Source organism: Drosophila bipectinata, chromosome XL (genome assembly GCF_030179905.1).
Source record: "Drosophila bipectinata strain 14024-0381.07 chromosome XL, DbipHiC1v2, whole genome shotgun sequence".
In the NCBI taxonomy this organism is placed as follows: Eukaryota; Metazoa; Arthropoda; class Insecta; order Diptera; family Drosophilidae; genus Drosophila; species Drosophila bipectinata.
In genome coordinates this window covers 22,004,539-22,019,991 of record NC_091734.1, presented here as the reverse complement: position 1 = coordinate 22,019,991, position 15,453 = coordinate 22,004,539, and the positions used below count along the sequence as shown (strand labels likewise).

General features: G+C 40.3%; 1 long non-coding RNA gene across 3 annotated transcripts in view; it reads left to right on the top strand.

Annotated features, from left to right (window-relative positions):
* LOC122321464 (uncharacterized) overlaps positions 1 to 15,063 on the top strand; it is a 411,747-nt gene extending 396,684 nt beyond the window's left edge. Inside the window, exons 4-6 of one of the 3 annotated variants that reach the window (XR_011443974.1) lie at positions 13,388 to 14,160; positions 14,229 to 14,575; positions 14,655 to 15,063. This is a non-coding gene — a long non-coding RNA (uncharacterized lncRNA). The remainder of the gene's footprint in view (positions 1 to 13,387; positions 14,161 to 14,228; positions 14,576 to 14,654) is intronic. The other 2 variants (XR_011443970.1, XR_011443969.1) reach the window with 2 other exon arrangements.
* Positions 15,064 to 15,453: the final 390 nt, after the last annotated feature.

Genomic DNA, 15,453 nt, shown 5'->3' with positions numbered 1-15,453 from the left:
AGGAATATTCGCTAAGCCTAATGGACACTTTAGATTTTTAAAATAAAAAAAAAGAAAAAAAAGAAAAATCTTAGAATAAATGGTTAGTCCGTCAGACCACCCGATCGAACCATTTAGCTAACCAATTCCACTCATGTTCGAGCGCATGTTCGTTTACATGTTCGAAGTGTTCGTCATGTAACTTTATTACATTTTTTTTATATAAAAGTCTTGCTTGTGTCCGTTTTGGTTCTTTATTATTCTTTTTAAAATCCAATTCATTTAAGCATTTAGTCTTAATTTCTTTGAACGTCTTTTCGCCACTCATGAATGTTTCATTTATTATATTTATTTATTATTTAGATTTTACCCCATAGAATATTAATCAAAGAGGAATGTACTTTTTAGGGTCCAAGCGAATTTTTTTTATATATTATTTCTTAGAGTTTAAATAAATATTATAATGTATTAAAAAACAGTATTTTAACCCGGCATAACAGTCCCCCTTGAGGCCGCCGAAGCAGGGGCTATCGCGGATATAATGGGCTTTGACCCAGGGATTAGATAGCCAAAGGTAGGGTGGGCAAACTAAGTCTCGCAAGATCGGAGGCTAAGGTGCTCGGCGCACATAGGAGTATTTGAAATAAAAATCCGGACAAAATTATTTATTAGCATTTGTTTATTTTTTACTAACTTATAATGTCTTATACTAACTCATAATTTCAGACAAAAAAAAAAAAAAAAGGAAAATTTTGAAGAAAAAAAATAAAAATTTTAAGAAAAGAAATTTTTATGAAATTCAGTCAATCAGAATCATTATCCTGATCAGAGTCGGTGCTATAATAATTCGTGGACCTTTCCATTAAAATAGACATTGCCTCCTTGGAAAGAGGTCTGCTTTTCTTCTTGTTATTCTTTGTACTGCAACTGATCAACGGGTCCGATGTTAGCAATAACCTATTTAATATATCTCTGTTGCAGTCTACTCTAGAAAATTTCCTGGCATAGTCCACACGATATTTCCTAAAATGTTTATTTCGAGCTTCAGCGGCTTCCTCTGATAGCTGTCCGATCGGTACAATGGCTTCTGATATTATTTGAGCTCCATGCATTAAGATCTTGTGAACTGTAGGGGACATTGGATGCCAACCATACAGATCAACGTACAATCGAGCAGTCTTTTGTGCATAAGTATCAAATTTTTTCGGATCGATCTCGTATCCACATGATACAATCTCAAGGATAACTTGAAACATCTTTATTAAATCTACACTGAGTCCTGTTGTGCGTGAAGAGCATTCTGGGTTTTCGAAAAACCTTCTGGATGTGTTGCCGTCATTACTGTTGCCATAGCCAGCTTGGGGTATGTCAACAAGAAGGCCTAGCTCTACTCTGAACCTTTTTTGAATATTTTCTTTTGTTTCTTTCAACACTTTCTTTTCTTCAAGCGTCCGAGCTTGCCACTTCTGTAGGGGTATTTTATATGCCAAGTGCAAAAGTAATTCAAAAAGTCGAATTCTCGCGTGCAAGACAGAGAGTCCAAACTTCAGCGCTCCTTTAGAAACGTTTCCTTTTTTTAATTTATTAAAATTTTTGGAAGTCTGCCCACATATATAGCATCTCATGGTTGATGTTGTATCTGTCAGAGCATTGCATACCTTTCCATCAACCATTGTAAGCAACATAGTATGGGTTATTTTAAAAGAATCTTCAAGAACAGTTTCTTTAAGGTTTTTTGACTGTTTTTCAATGAACTCGACTTTTTCACTTGTTACATCCTTGGTTTCGTGCACGAATCGGGCCCGAATAGGTCGACAGAATCTTACTGAAGAAGGCACTGGATTCTGCCATACGATTTTTTTCATCTCTCCATTAACTGACACAATCAATCTCACAGGCACTAAAGAGCTTAAAAATAAATTGCCATCATCATTCTCAGTGTCGCTAAATTTTTGTTTTGAATTGGGTCTGATGCGATCCATCGCAGCCCCATTTTGTTATTAGAATAAGATGTTGCTTATCATATTCAGATAAAGTATTATTCGCATCCTTTAAATATTTAATCAGTCGCAAAACCGTGTGGTCCAGCAAAGATTGAAGTCCCACTTCAAAACTAGTTTCTGTCACTTTTACGAATTCTTCGGCTGGATAACACTCCTTTTTCGCTTTTTGGATGAGTGAATAGCAATTATAAATTTCTTTGCGACCGCCTTGTATTAATTCCCATGGCCTTCTTGTAAAATTGCCATCTACAAATAGTGCTAGTGCTTCTTGTGGAGTGTATTTCCGCACAATTTGTTCCTTTTCAGCTGACACAACTACTTTTCGAAACTTTTTAGCTCTATTTGGAGATGTTGTAATTTCTTTTATAATTTTAGAAACGTCGCTGTTTCCAGAAGTTCCTTGGCTTACACTGGCAGCGTACGTTAATTCATCAACAGGTACTTGGGCCCGTAATTCTTTTGTTCTGCGCCGCTTGCTTCGATCAGTTAATTCACTGAATTGTTTCACTGGGCGTCCTGCTTTATGGGTAAAAGCAGGAAGTTCCAATATAACGTTCAGCCACTCTTTGTTATTTTTTACAAATCGTTCATGTGTATGACGGGCAGCACTCCATTTTTCTTTAAAACTGGTCTTGAAATATTTTATGAGACGCCTAAGATTACATCTTTTTTCGGGTGGGCATGATGTCAGTTTTACCAGCTTATCTTCCAAAAATATAAATTTATCACTTAATTTTTTCCCTTTGGATTCTTGCAAAATAGAGTATAGCTCCATTCTGGTGATTTTTTTCACACTTTCTGAAGCATCTGAAATAATAGAAACCAAACACTGTACATTGCCGATTTAATGAAAATTATGATCGCATACTTTGAAACGCTAAAAAATAAAATGGGGTGCGTTGGGGGGAAATGTTTTTTTCTTTTAAGTTATCGACAGAGATAAATTTTATTCCTGTATAAAAAGTTCCAGGCGACAAGGCGCGACACATAAACAAAATCACTAATATATTGTAAATTTAATAAAAAAAATTGATGAAAAATGCATTTTCTAAAATTGAATGAATAAATCAAAATATAATGAAGAAATAAATTATAAAATGATTTTTATACAGTACTTACTTTCTAATTCCATGATCAAGTCGTTTTTTTCCACTTGTCAGCTAGACGAATTTATTTTTGATCACAAAACTACTGCGAATATATTAAAGCACCAAAAACAAAGACACGCAAAAAGCACAATAACGTACTTGCGAACACCGTTGTCACCAAGTAAGTGGACTGTGGCAAAAGGGGGGTCTGTTTATAGAAGAGGCGGTTATTAGAGATAAGGAAAAGTGCCGTTTTGATGAGCTTAAAAGCACTTCACGATTTTCAAATTTGTCCGGCTTTTTTTGATAAATACTCCTATGTGCGGCGGAAGGACGGATGCGGAGGAACCCCTTTTCTTTTATTATGTAGTGTAACGAACTGTCTTTTCTGCTGCTGATCGCCACAATTTGCCGCGGCTAGCTCACAGAGTTTCACGGATCCGTTCCACCGAATTTATAGATTCGACGTGATTGCCCAAGCCCAGAAAGTAATACAAATAGCTTGAAGTTTCCACACTCTTTATTTTGAGAGCTCTTTACACTACAAAAGGCTTTCTTTCTCTTTTATTCGTTGCTCCTTCCGTTCCTGTTGGCTCCGTCGTCGGCGTCCTATGCGGGTTGTCCGGGATACGCTGCCGCCGTTACTCCGTCGCCGCGCTGCCAGCGATTCCGCTACCTTCTGCCCTTTGGCCTTGAGAAAACACCCCTTTGGGTCGACTACGACTGATCTGACGGTTGGCTGCGGTCGGTCGCCTCCGCTACACCGGGACACCGTGCATACGCTCCGGTGCCAGGTTTGGGAGTTTGTTTGCTGACTGCCGCCTTCGCTACACCGGGACACCGTGCATACGCTCCGGCGCCAGGTTTGGAAGTTGCCGTGTGACGTCTCCGCTACACCGGGACACCGTGCATACGCTCCGGCGGACCCGAGTTTGTAGTGGCGGGGCTGGTGACCAGGGTGTTCTCACTTGGTCTGTGACTTGGACGCGAGTTCTTGAGTCGGCCGATCCGTGTTTCGCAGGACCACGCCTGTTGGTTGCGATTCCAGGAGTCGGTAAGGCGTACGACAGACTTATCCTTTCTTCACTTCCTTGCAAGGCTACCTGCCGTGTTCGGGAATGGCTCAACTCGACTCTGACGCCTCGGGCTTGTAGAGGAAACCGTCCAGCAACGGATCCTTGTCTCCCTAGTTCTGTACGTCTCGTGGTTAAGGGGCGTGTGATCCCAAGTAGGCCTCCTTGTTTCGCAGGACCACGCCTGTTGGTTGTGATTCCAGGAGTCGGTAAGGCGTACGCCAGACTTTATCCTTTCCTCACTTCCATGCAAGGCTACCTGCCGTGTTCGGGAGTGGCTCAACTCGGTCTCCCCACCCTGGTTCGGTCTTGTGTCTCGTCCTGTACGTCTCGTGTACACCGGGCGTGCGATCTCGAGTCGGTCTATCCTTGTCTCGCAGGACCACGCCTGTTGGTTATGATTTCAGGAGTCGGTAAGGCATACGCCAGACTTTATCCTTTCCTCACTTCCTTGCAAGGCTACCTGCCGTGTTCGGGAATGAACCAACTCGTCTACACGACCCTGGGTTTCCGGAGGAAGGTCCAGCAATGGATCCTTTCCTTATTTTCTTAATCGCTCTCCTTGCGCTTGGCTGTCGGACTCTCCAAAGGCGGTCCTTCAACTCAAACAAAACCCGAATCCTTTTTAGAAACGCTCTAACACTTGAATGGCGGACTCTCCACAGGCGGTCCTCCAACTCAACGCTACAAGCTTCCTAAAAAGACTCGTCCCGAGCCGCTCCAGTGGGCCTCCTTTTATACTGACTGGAGCGCCCGTTAATCCTCCTGGATTCTGCTCCTGCCGTTAATCCTGCTTCCAGAATCACGCCACTTTCCCGTTGGCGGGTCGCTGTCCGTGGCCCCTCGTCTCCCCCGGCCACGGATCTCGGCTGCTGGTGCGTGGTGCACCGGTGGGTTTCCAGGGCCCGATGCACTCTTCGTCGCAACCCCCCCCCCACCCCCCCCCCCCCCCCCCCCCCCTCTGCTCCTTGCCGCTCACCCCGCCACACTTTCTAAGGCACGCCTGCACATCGTGCTGATTCCCCACTGGACTACTTTCCCAACGTTGCCCCCGGACCCAATTCCTTCTTCCCCCGGGTGGCGCCGTTTACCCTTTCACCTGCCACCGTTACGTTCCACGTAGATTCCGTCCTCCCACGGGTAGCCCTTCGCCAGAACCCACGGTAACTGGCTTTCACCTTTCCCCCCACCCCCCGTACTGATCCTGGCGACGTTCCCTTGGGCTGCCCGGGTTGTTGACCGGTGGTTGACCCCCTTTTTTCGCCTCCTTGGCCCCCCCCTTTGCCCCCGGCTATCTGTCTTCGCGTGTGGGGAGACTAAATCTCCTTACAGTAGATTTCCAGAAGAAGATCACTCGATGGCTGAAATGAGCAGCCAACCTCTTCGCTTGCCCCATGCACGAAAAATTTTTATGGGATGATGAGAAAAGGCACCTCGGGGGGCGTGGCAAGAATACCACCCCAATAGCTGGCGAGCCAGAGCCGGAAGAGATTTGATCATTGCGTGCGGCACCCCTCCCGAAAATGACACCTCGCCTGGAGCTGGGATTTCTTATTTTGTATGAGTTCCCAGTAGCACAATCATCATTATTATAGCCCTGGTGAAGTTGCCAGAAATTTAAAAAATATATTAAGCGATTCCTTAATGATGGAATCGCTGGAATGATGGAATCGATGGAAAAAATATTGGTTTTAATTTTAATAATGATTTTTTTTCATAATATTAGATGCAATTACTGCTGATGGCGGCAATGAAACCGCAGACAGCCAACTTCGCCGGGCTATTCAATTGAAAAAAAAAGGCAATTCAAAAAAAAAACATGCCTCAAACAACAACAACAACGACAACAACAGCAACAAAAACACATAATTTTTGCACACGTAACACATAAGTATTTTTAAGCCAAATGAAATGGTCTAATTCTGTGAATTTATGATATATAAAATAACACAGTGCGACAGTGATTTGGAACTTTTGAAGAGACCTAGTAGGAACTGTTCATTAGGTCGAATATAGTATAAAACCGTGTTTGAAATTTTTTTAACATCTTCAAAATCTTGATTTATTTAGAAAAAACCGTTTTTCGGGACTTTTTTGCTTTAAAAAATTCCTAAGCGCGTAATTTTAAACCGATTTTAGAATGACGTTTTTTGACGTTTTTCAATATTTAAATGTTGTAGCTTTAGAAAAAAATATATATCTTTAATTTATTTCAACAAAAAGGATTACATTTTTACACAAGAAATTGACATTTCAGCATTTTGTTCGTGTTTTTCGGACTTTGACGCCATTTTTTCGGTACAACTTCCAAGTAATGGTATCATTTTTGATGCATATTAATATTGTCTCGTTAATTCTGAATAAAACGAGACAAATTTCATTACAAAATTGAGGAAACTATTGAAGTTATAACGCTTTTCCCAAAACAAGTCAGTCCAATCTTGCTAGCGTTCCGGAGTAATAGTGTGCCCTTCCATTTCGCCTATTTCTTTCTTTTACACACTTTTACTCCGGAGCACTAGTACTGACTTGATTTGGGGAAAGCGTTATAACTTCAACAACTTTTATAATTTCCCAATGAAATTGACTGGTGGGTACTCGTCTACCCTAGAGGCATAGTGAATTCGACACCCATGCACTAGTCCGGCGAACTGCTGGGTTATTATAAACAAACTTATTAGCCACGTATGAAAATTGTTCACATAACACTGTTTACAAAATTGTTTTAGTAATTTGTTTATGTGTATATAAATATATTAACGATCACGTCGGGGTTCACCACTGATAATTTTCAATGCCAGTAAAATAGAAATCAACTTGTATTAAGTTAAACGTTATAAATCTTTATTTGGCCGCATATGAAATTGGGATCTATGTACAATATGGGAAATCCAATTTAGGGTGTGAGCGCAATAAGAAGACGAACGAGAGTGACGCCAACCTTCCAGGATAGGCTGAGCGGATGCTCGCTAGCTTTAGATGCCGAATTAGTAAAGCCGAGCGGCCGAAAGGGAGTCGGCTTGCGACCAACAATACATCAGTTATAATTAATTATTATATTTAAACTAGTTGCTTGCTGCTTGACCCGACAATTGAATTTAAAATAGTAAACACCGGCTTAACACCTATTAAAAAAAGCAGTGGACAAAAAAAACATGAGCGTTCGCTTTGAGAAGGAGTGAAGAATAAACTTGTATGTTATGCATGCACTTCAATGCTTTTTCCGTAATTTATTATACCCTTGCAGAGGGTATTATAATTTTGGTCAAAAGTGTGCAACGCAGTGAAGGAGACATCTCAGACCCTATAAAGTATATATATTCTTGATCAGGATCACCTCCTGAGTTGATATGAGCATGTCCGTCTGTCCGTCTGTCCGTCTGTCTGTCCGTCTGTCTGTCCGTCTGTCTGTTTCTACGCAAACTAGTCTCTCAGTTTTAAAGCTATCGTCTTGAAACTTTGCACACACCCTTCTATCCTTTGCACGCAGTATATAAGTCGGAACGGCCCGGATCGGCCGACTATATCCTATAGCTGCCATATAACTGATTGATCGGAAATGGTATAACTTTGGTGTTTTTAGAGTTAGAGAGTTCAAATTTGTAGTGGCGGGGCTGGTGACCAGGGTGTTCTCAATTGGTCTGTGACTTGGACGCGAGTTCTTGAGTCGGCCGATCCGTGTTTCGCAGGACCACGCCTGTTGGTTGCGATTCCAGGAGTCGGTAAGGCGTACGACAGACTTATCCTTTCTTCACTTCCTTGCAAGGCTACCTGCCGTGTTCGGGAATGGCTCAACTCGACTCTGACGCCTCGGGCTTGTAGAGGAAACCGTCCAGCAACGGATCCTTGTCTCCCTAGTTCTGTACGTCTCGTGGTTAAGGGGCGTGTGATCCCAAGTAGGCCTCCTTGTTTCGCAGGACCACGCCTGTTGGTTGTGATTCCAGGAGTCGGTAAGGCGTACGCCAGACTTTATCCTTTCCTCACTTCCATGCAAGGCTACCTGCCGTGTTCGGGAGTGGCTCAACTCGGTCTCCCCACCCTGGTTCTGTCTTGTGTCTCGTCCTGTACGTCTCGTGTACACCGGGCGTGCGATCTCGAGTCGGTCTATCCTTGTCTCGCAGGACCACGCCTGTTGGTTATGATTTCAGGAGTCGGTAAGGCATACGCCAGACTTTATCCTTTCCTCACTTCCTTGCAAGGCTACCTGCCGTGTTCGGGAATGAACCAACTCGTCTACACGACCCTGGGTTTCCGGAGGAAGGTCCAGCAATGGATCCTTTCCTTATTTTCTTAATCGCTCTCCTTGCGCTTGGCTGTCGGACTCTCCAAAGGCGGTCCTTCAACTCAAACAAAACCCGAATCCTTTTTAGAAACGCTCTAACACTTGAATGGCGGACTCTCCACAGGCGGTCCTCCAACTCAACGCTAAAAGCTTCCTAAAAAGACTCGTCCCGAGCCGCTCCAGTGGGCCTCCTTTTATACTGACTGGAGCGCCCGTTAATCCTCCTGGATTCTGCTCCTGCCGTTAATCCTGCTTCCAGAATCACGCCACTTTCCCGTTGGCGGGTCGCTGTCCGTGGCCCCTTGTCTCCCCCGGCCACGGATCTCGGCTGCTGGTGCGTGGTGCACCGGTGGGTTTCCAGGGCCCGATGCACTCTTCGTCGCAACCCCCCCCCACCCCCCCCCCCCCCCCCCTCTGCTCCTTGCCGCTCACCCCGCCATACTTTCTAAGGCACGCCTGCACATCGTGCTGATTCCCCACTGGACTACTTTCCCAACGTTGCCCCCGGACCCAATTCCTTCTTCCCCCGGGTGGCGCCGTTTACCCTTTCACCTGCCACCGTTACGTTCCACGTAGATTCCGTCCTCCCACGGGTAGCCCTTCGCCAGAACCCACGGTAACTGGCTTTCACCTTTCCCCCCCCCCCCCGTACTGATCCTGGCGACGTTCCCTTGGGCTGCCCGGGTTGTTGACCGGTGGTTGACCCCCTTTTTTCGCCTCCTTGGCCCCCCCCTTTGCCCCCGGCTATCTGTCTTCGCGTGTGGGGAGACTAAATCTCCTGACAGTAGATTTCCAGAAGAAGATCACTCGATGGCTGAAATGAGCAGCCAACCTCTTCGCTTGCCCCATGCACGAAAAATTTTTATGGGATGATGAGAAAAGGCACCTCGGGGGGCGTGGCAAGAATACCACCCCAATAGCTGGCGAGCCAGAGCCGGAAGAGATTTGATCATTGCGTGCGGCACCCCTCCCGAAAATGACACCTCGCCTGGAGCTGGGATTTCTTATTTTGTATGAGTTCCCAGTAGCACAATCATCATTATTATAGCCCTGGTGAAGTTGCCAGAAATTTAAAAAATATATTAAGCGATTCCTTAATGATGGAATCGCTGGAATGATGGAATCGATGGAAAAAATATTGGTTTTAATTTTAATAATGATTTTTTTTCATAATATTAGATGCAATTACTGCTGATGGCGGCAATGAAACCGCAGACAGCCAACTTCGCCGGGCTATTCAATTGAAAAAAAAAGGCAATTCAAAAAAAAAACATGCCTCAAACAACAACAACAACGACAACAACAGCAACAAAAACACATAATTTTTGCACACGTAACACATAAGTATTTTTAAGCCAAATGAAATGGTCTAATTCTGTGAATTTATGATATATAAAATAACACAGTGCGACAGTGATTTGGAACTTTTGAAGAGACCTAGTAGGAACTGTTCATTAGGTCGAATATAGTATAAAACCGTGTTTGAAATTTTTTTAACATCTTCAAAATCTTGATTTATTTAGAAAAAACCGTTTTTCGGGACTTTTTTGCTTTAAAAAATTCCTAAGCGCGTAATTTTAAACCGATTTTAGAATGACGTTTTTTGACGTTTTTCAATATTTAAATGTTGTAGCTTTAGAAAAAAATATATATCTTTAATTTATTTCAACAAAAAGGATTACATTTTTACACAAGAAATTGACATTTCAGCATTTTGTTCGTGTTTTTCGGACTTTGACGCCATTTTTTCGGTACAACTTCCAACTAATGGTATCATTTTTGATACATATTAATATTGTCTCGTTAATTCTGAATAAAACGAGACAAATTTCATTACAAAATTGAGGAAACTATTGAAGTTATAACGCTTTTCCCAAAACAAGTCAGTCCAATCTTGCTAGCGTTCCGGAGTAATAGTGTGCCCTTCCATTTCGCCTATTTCTTTCTTTTACACACTTTTACTCCGGAGCACTAGTACTGACTTGATTTGGGGAAAGCGTTATAACTTCAACAACTTTTATAATTTCCCAATGAAATTGACTGGTGGGTACTCGTCTACCCTAGAGGCATAGTGAATTCGACACCCATGCACTAGTCCGGCGAACTGCTGGGTTATTATAAACAAACTTATTAGCCACGTATGAAAATTGTTCACATAACACTGTTATATAAATATATTAACGATCACGTCGGGGTTCACCACTGATAATTTTCAATGCCAGTAAAATAAAAATCAACTTGTATTAAGTTAAACGTTATAAATCTTTATTTGGCCGCATATGAAATTGGGATCTATGTACAATATTTGAAATCCAATTTAGGGTGCGAGCGCAATAAGAAGACGAACGAGAGTGACGCCAACCTTCCAGAATAGACTGAGCGGATGCTCGCTAGCTTTAGATGCCGAATTAGTAAAGCCGAGCGGCCGAAAGGGAGTCTGCTTGCGAACAACAATTTATCAGTTAATAATTAATTATTATATTTTAACTAGTTGCTTGCTGCTTGACCCGACAATTGAATTTAAAATAGTAAACACCGGCTTAACACCTATTAAAAAAAGCAGTGGGCAAAAAAAACATGAGCGTTCGCTTTGAGAAGGAGTGAAGAATAAACTTGTATGTTATGCATGCACTTCAATGCTTTTTCCGTAATTTATTATACCCTTGCAGAGGGTATTATAATTTTGGTCAAAAGTGTGCAACGCAGTGAAGGAGACATCTCAGACCCTATAAAGTATATATATTCTTGATCAGGATCACCTCCTGAGTTGATATGAGCATGTCCGTCTATCCGTCTGTCCGTCTGTCCGTCTGTCTGTCCGTCTGTCTGTCCGTCTGTCTGTTTCTACGCAAACTAGTCTCTCAGTGTTAAAGCTATCGTCTTGAAACTTTGCACACACCCTTCTATCCTTTGCACGCAGTATATAAGTCGGAACGGCCCGGATCGGCCGACTATATCCTATAGCTGCCATATAACTGATTGATCGGAAATGGTATAACTTTGGTGTTTTTAGAGTAAGAGAGTTCAAATTTGACATGAGAGCTATTTTTGGCAAAACATTACGACGTGCCAAATTTCATAAGGATCGGCCGACTATATTCTATAGCTGCCATATAACTGATTGATCGGAAATGACCCAACTTACGTGTTTTTGAAGATAGAGAGCTGGAACTTGGTACAGATTATATATTTGGTCAGTTGATCCGACCTACCAAATTTCATTAGGATCGGCCGACTATATCCTATATAGGATATAACTTCGGCTCCGCCCGAAGTTAGCTTTGCTTTCTTGTTAATTTTAATTCTATTTATATTATATTTTTATTCTTTTAATGTTTTTTCCTAAATTAAGAATCCAATAAAAAAAAATACAAAATTGTAAAATCACCTTAATATCGTCTCAGTTCGTAGTGAAACCCGCTGTGAAAATGTCTATAAGTGCGGGTTCCACGGCATTTTGGCAGGCCGCGTCGTGGAACCCGCTCTCAAATGTTTCCATTTTTTCGTCGTGGAACCCGCTGTAATAATGAAGACATTTGAGAGCGGGTTCCACGACAAACGACTGGCAGATGAGAGATGGAAAGAGAGAATTCTATTTTTAGATCGTAAAATCTTTGGAACGTAAGAGTAAAGATATCAGAAATATCTTTTACTATACTTACTGGTAAGCTATGTTTTTGGTATGCATTCTAGCGCCTCCTTTAATACCAATTTTAAATATAATAAGCTCAATTTCGAGGATAGCCTAGATGGATAGTGCGCGGTCCTTATTCATGGGGTCCTGGGTTCGATTACATCAGCGGGCGGTTTTTCCAATTTTGATAAAGTTATAGTTTTATGATTCTTTTTATACCCTTGCAGAGGGTATTATAGTTTTGGCCAAAAGTGTGCAACGCAGTGAAGGAGACATCTCCGACCCTATAAAGTATATATATTCTTGATCAGGATCACCTCCTGAGTTGATATGAGCATGTCCGTCTGTCCGTCGGTCCGTCTGTCCGTCTGTCTGTCTGTTTCTACGCGAACTAGTCTCTCAGTTTTAAAGCTATCAACTTAAAACTTTGCACACACCCTTCTTTCCTTTGCACGCAGTATATAAGTCGGAACGACCGGAATCGGCCGACTATATCCTATAGCTGCCATATAACTGATTGATCGCAAATGGTATAACTTTGGTGTTTTTAGAGTTAGAGAGTTCAAATTTGACACGAGAGTTTTTTTTGGCAAAATAATACGACATGCCAAATTTCATAATCATCGGCCGACTATATCCTATAGCTGCCATATAACTGAACGATCGGAAATGACCCAACTTTCGTGTTTTTGATGATAGAAAGCTGGCACTTGGTACACATTCTACTTTTGGTCAGTTTATCCGATCTACCAAATTTCATAACGATCGGTTGACTATATCTTATAGCTGACATATAACTGAACGATCGGAAATGGTATTTGGTAGAAATATCAACTTTCGTATTTTTGAAGATAGAAGTTTGGGACTATTTTTTAGATTTTTTATTTTAGTTAATTAGTTTTATTATGATGTAATCATAAGGATCGGCCAACTTTATCCGATGTTTGCGATATATATCCGGTTTTAACTGCAAGGGTATATCAACTTCGGCTTCGCCCGAAGTTAGCTTTCCTTTCTTGTTTTTTAAATAATTTATTTTCTTCGCTTTTTGACCTACATTAATTTTTTTTGTTATTTTTTCAATTAATCATTAACATTGGAAATATTCCCTCCATCCGTACGTTATGCGTCAGCGCCTTGCGCTCGGTTATGTAGTGGGTGGGATGTTTTAGACATTTTCGATGTATGTATGTATGTATTTGTGATCTAAACTGTAATGGAAAATCAAGTTCAATCGAAAAGCAATACAACCCATTTTTATTTGAGCTTAAATACAATTATATATTATTATTTTTTTGACTAAAAAATATATTTTCGATTTTTTTTAGATTTTTTATGTTAACGAAAATTGCGACTTCTGGAAACTTAAACTATTTTTAGCAAGATATATTAATGGTATTGAAATAGAATCCAAATTCGGAGACTCCGCAATATTTCTTATCCAATATAAAAACTTGTATGAACTCATCATTTTAATTGAAGACTTACCCAAGCACAAAGGAAGTCTTAACATCTACAGCTTTAATCTTTTGGAGTGTAGCCTTGGCATAATTCTTATAAACTTGCTTTCTTTGGAGCATCCAAGAAAAGGACCTAGGCTTAGTTTTCTCACCACAGAATCTAGGTCCACCGAAAGCCATAGCGCAAGGATTTTGCACTTAATTTATGTTTTCCGGCAGAGATTTATCATAGATTTAAGAAATTATTTTTTATTTATATTGAAAAGTTTTTTATCCACATTGGTATTTATTTGGATTCTATATATGATGTGTCAATGTGACTATAAACAGCTTGAACAAAATTTATCTTTTCCTATTTCTCATCCTAGAAATGGAATAATGTTTATAAAACAAAATGTTTTCAGTCATCAATTAGTTGAATCTGGTCGACAATATATTATGCAAGGAGCTAAGGATATTGGAGGAGAATCGGACATTTATGAATATATTCAAAATTATATGGTTGATCACAGAATACTTTCAGATATAAATATTTTAACAGGTGCCATATTTACAGAAGAAAAAATTGAAATTTTATTTAATGACAAACGACTGCATACAATACCGAATGGTCTTGCCCATATAATGAATGCTCTTGCATTGTGAGTTTCCGACAAAAAAATAACCAATAGTTTCGTTAAACTTTATTATAATAATAATTTACTTTAAGAGGCTTTGTGGGTCCTGATACAAAAATTGATGTTAAAATGGAGCTGTTGCAGTTTTCTACTGTTCAAGGTCCAATTGTGCACAATAATGTCAATAGTATTAATCTGGCTTTAGCTACTTCAATAAGCTTGTGTTTTTGCTTTATTTGGACATTTCCATTGCTGTTTATAAACATTAATAATGGAAATCATCCTTACTATACGGAATTCTGTGCAGGAATGGGGTTAAGCATGCTAATATTGGCCTTTTTTGTCTTTGATTTACTTTCTTCTATGCTAGCTCTCATTCCACTGAATGCTGCAATTCTCTTTTTTCAATGGGACGCACTCATGGATACTAAAATATTTTGTAAGTATTAAAGTTATTTAAGAATTATTTCTTAGACATTGACAAAAAAAATGGTAATTTGGTATTTTTTTTTTTATAGTACTTAATGCTTATGTCATTTTTGGAATTGGTATATGTGTTCTAAGTATAAACATATTAATATCGCTTCGTCAAACACAACTACAAAACAGTTATATGAAGACTGTCACATTTTATTTATTTGGAATAATAATTTACCTCGTAGTAAACGAATGGCAACCGGTTATCAGTCTCAACAAGCTAACAAACATTCTGTTAGATTTTCATCCGATTTATTGTTTGTTACATAATCTTATGATAATCTTCAGTATAACCGAAATGAAAAACTTGTGTAGTGATGAACAGATTTTTGAAACATGTACATATTCAGAAGAATGTCAAATATTTCCAAACTGTTGCGGTATGACACTAGTATATTATAATTATTTTCTTAAATATAATCATTTTACACATATATAGTAAAATCTTACACATTAATTCTGACAAAACAACTTTTTCTATCAAGTATTTATATTCTTGATCAAGTTCACCTCTCCAGTCTGTGGCTTCGATATAAGAATGTCCGTCTGCCAGACTGTTGCTAAGCCAATACAACATTTTTTTTTATTTCATACACATTTTATGCTGGATACACATTTAGTAAGTTGGAACGTCCGGGATCGATCATGTTAAGAAGAAACATCAAAACTATCTGAAATTTTGATACTTTCGTTATATTACGGACTTATGGACTGAAAGTATCTATACAGCTACCTGAAATGATCTGTTCCATTATTTCCGATTAGAATTGTGTATATACTTTATAAATAAAAAAAATATATTTTCTTTGACGAACTAATCTGTTCTTTTTATACCCTTGC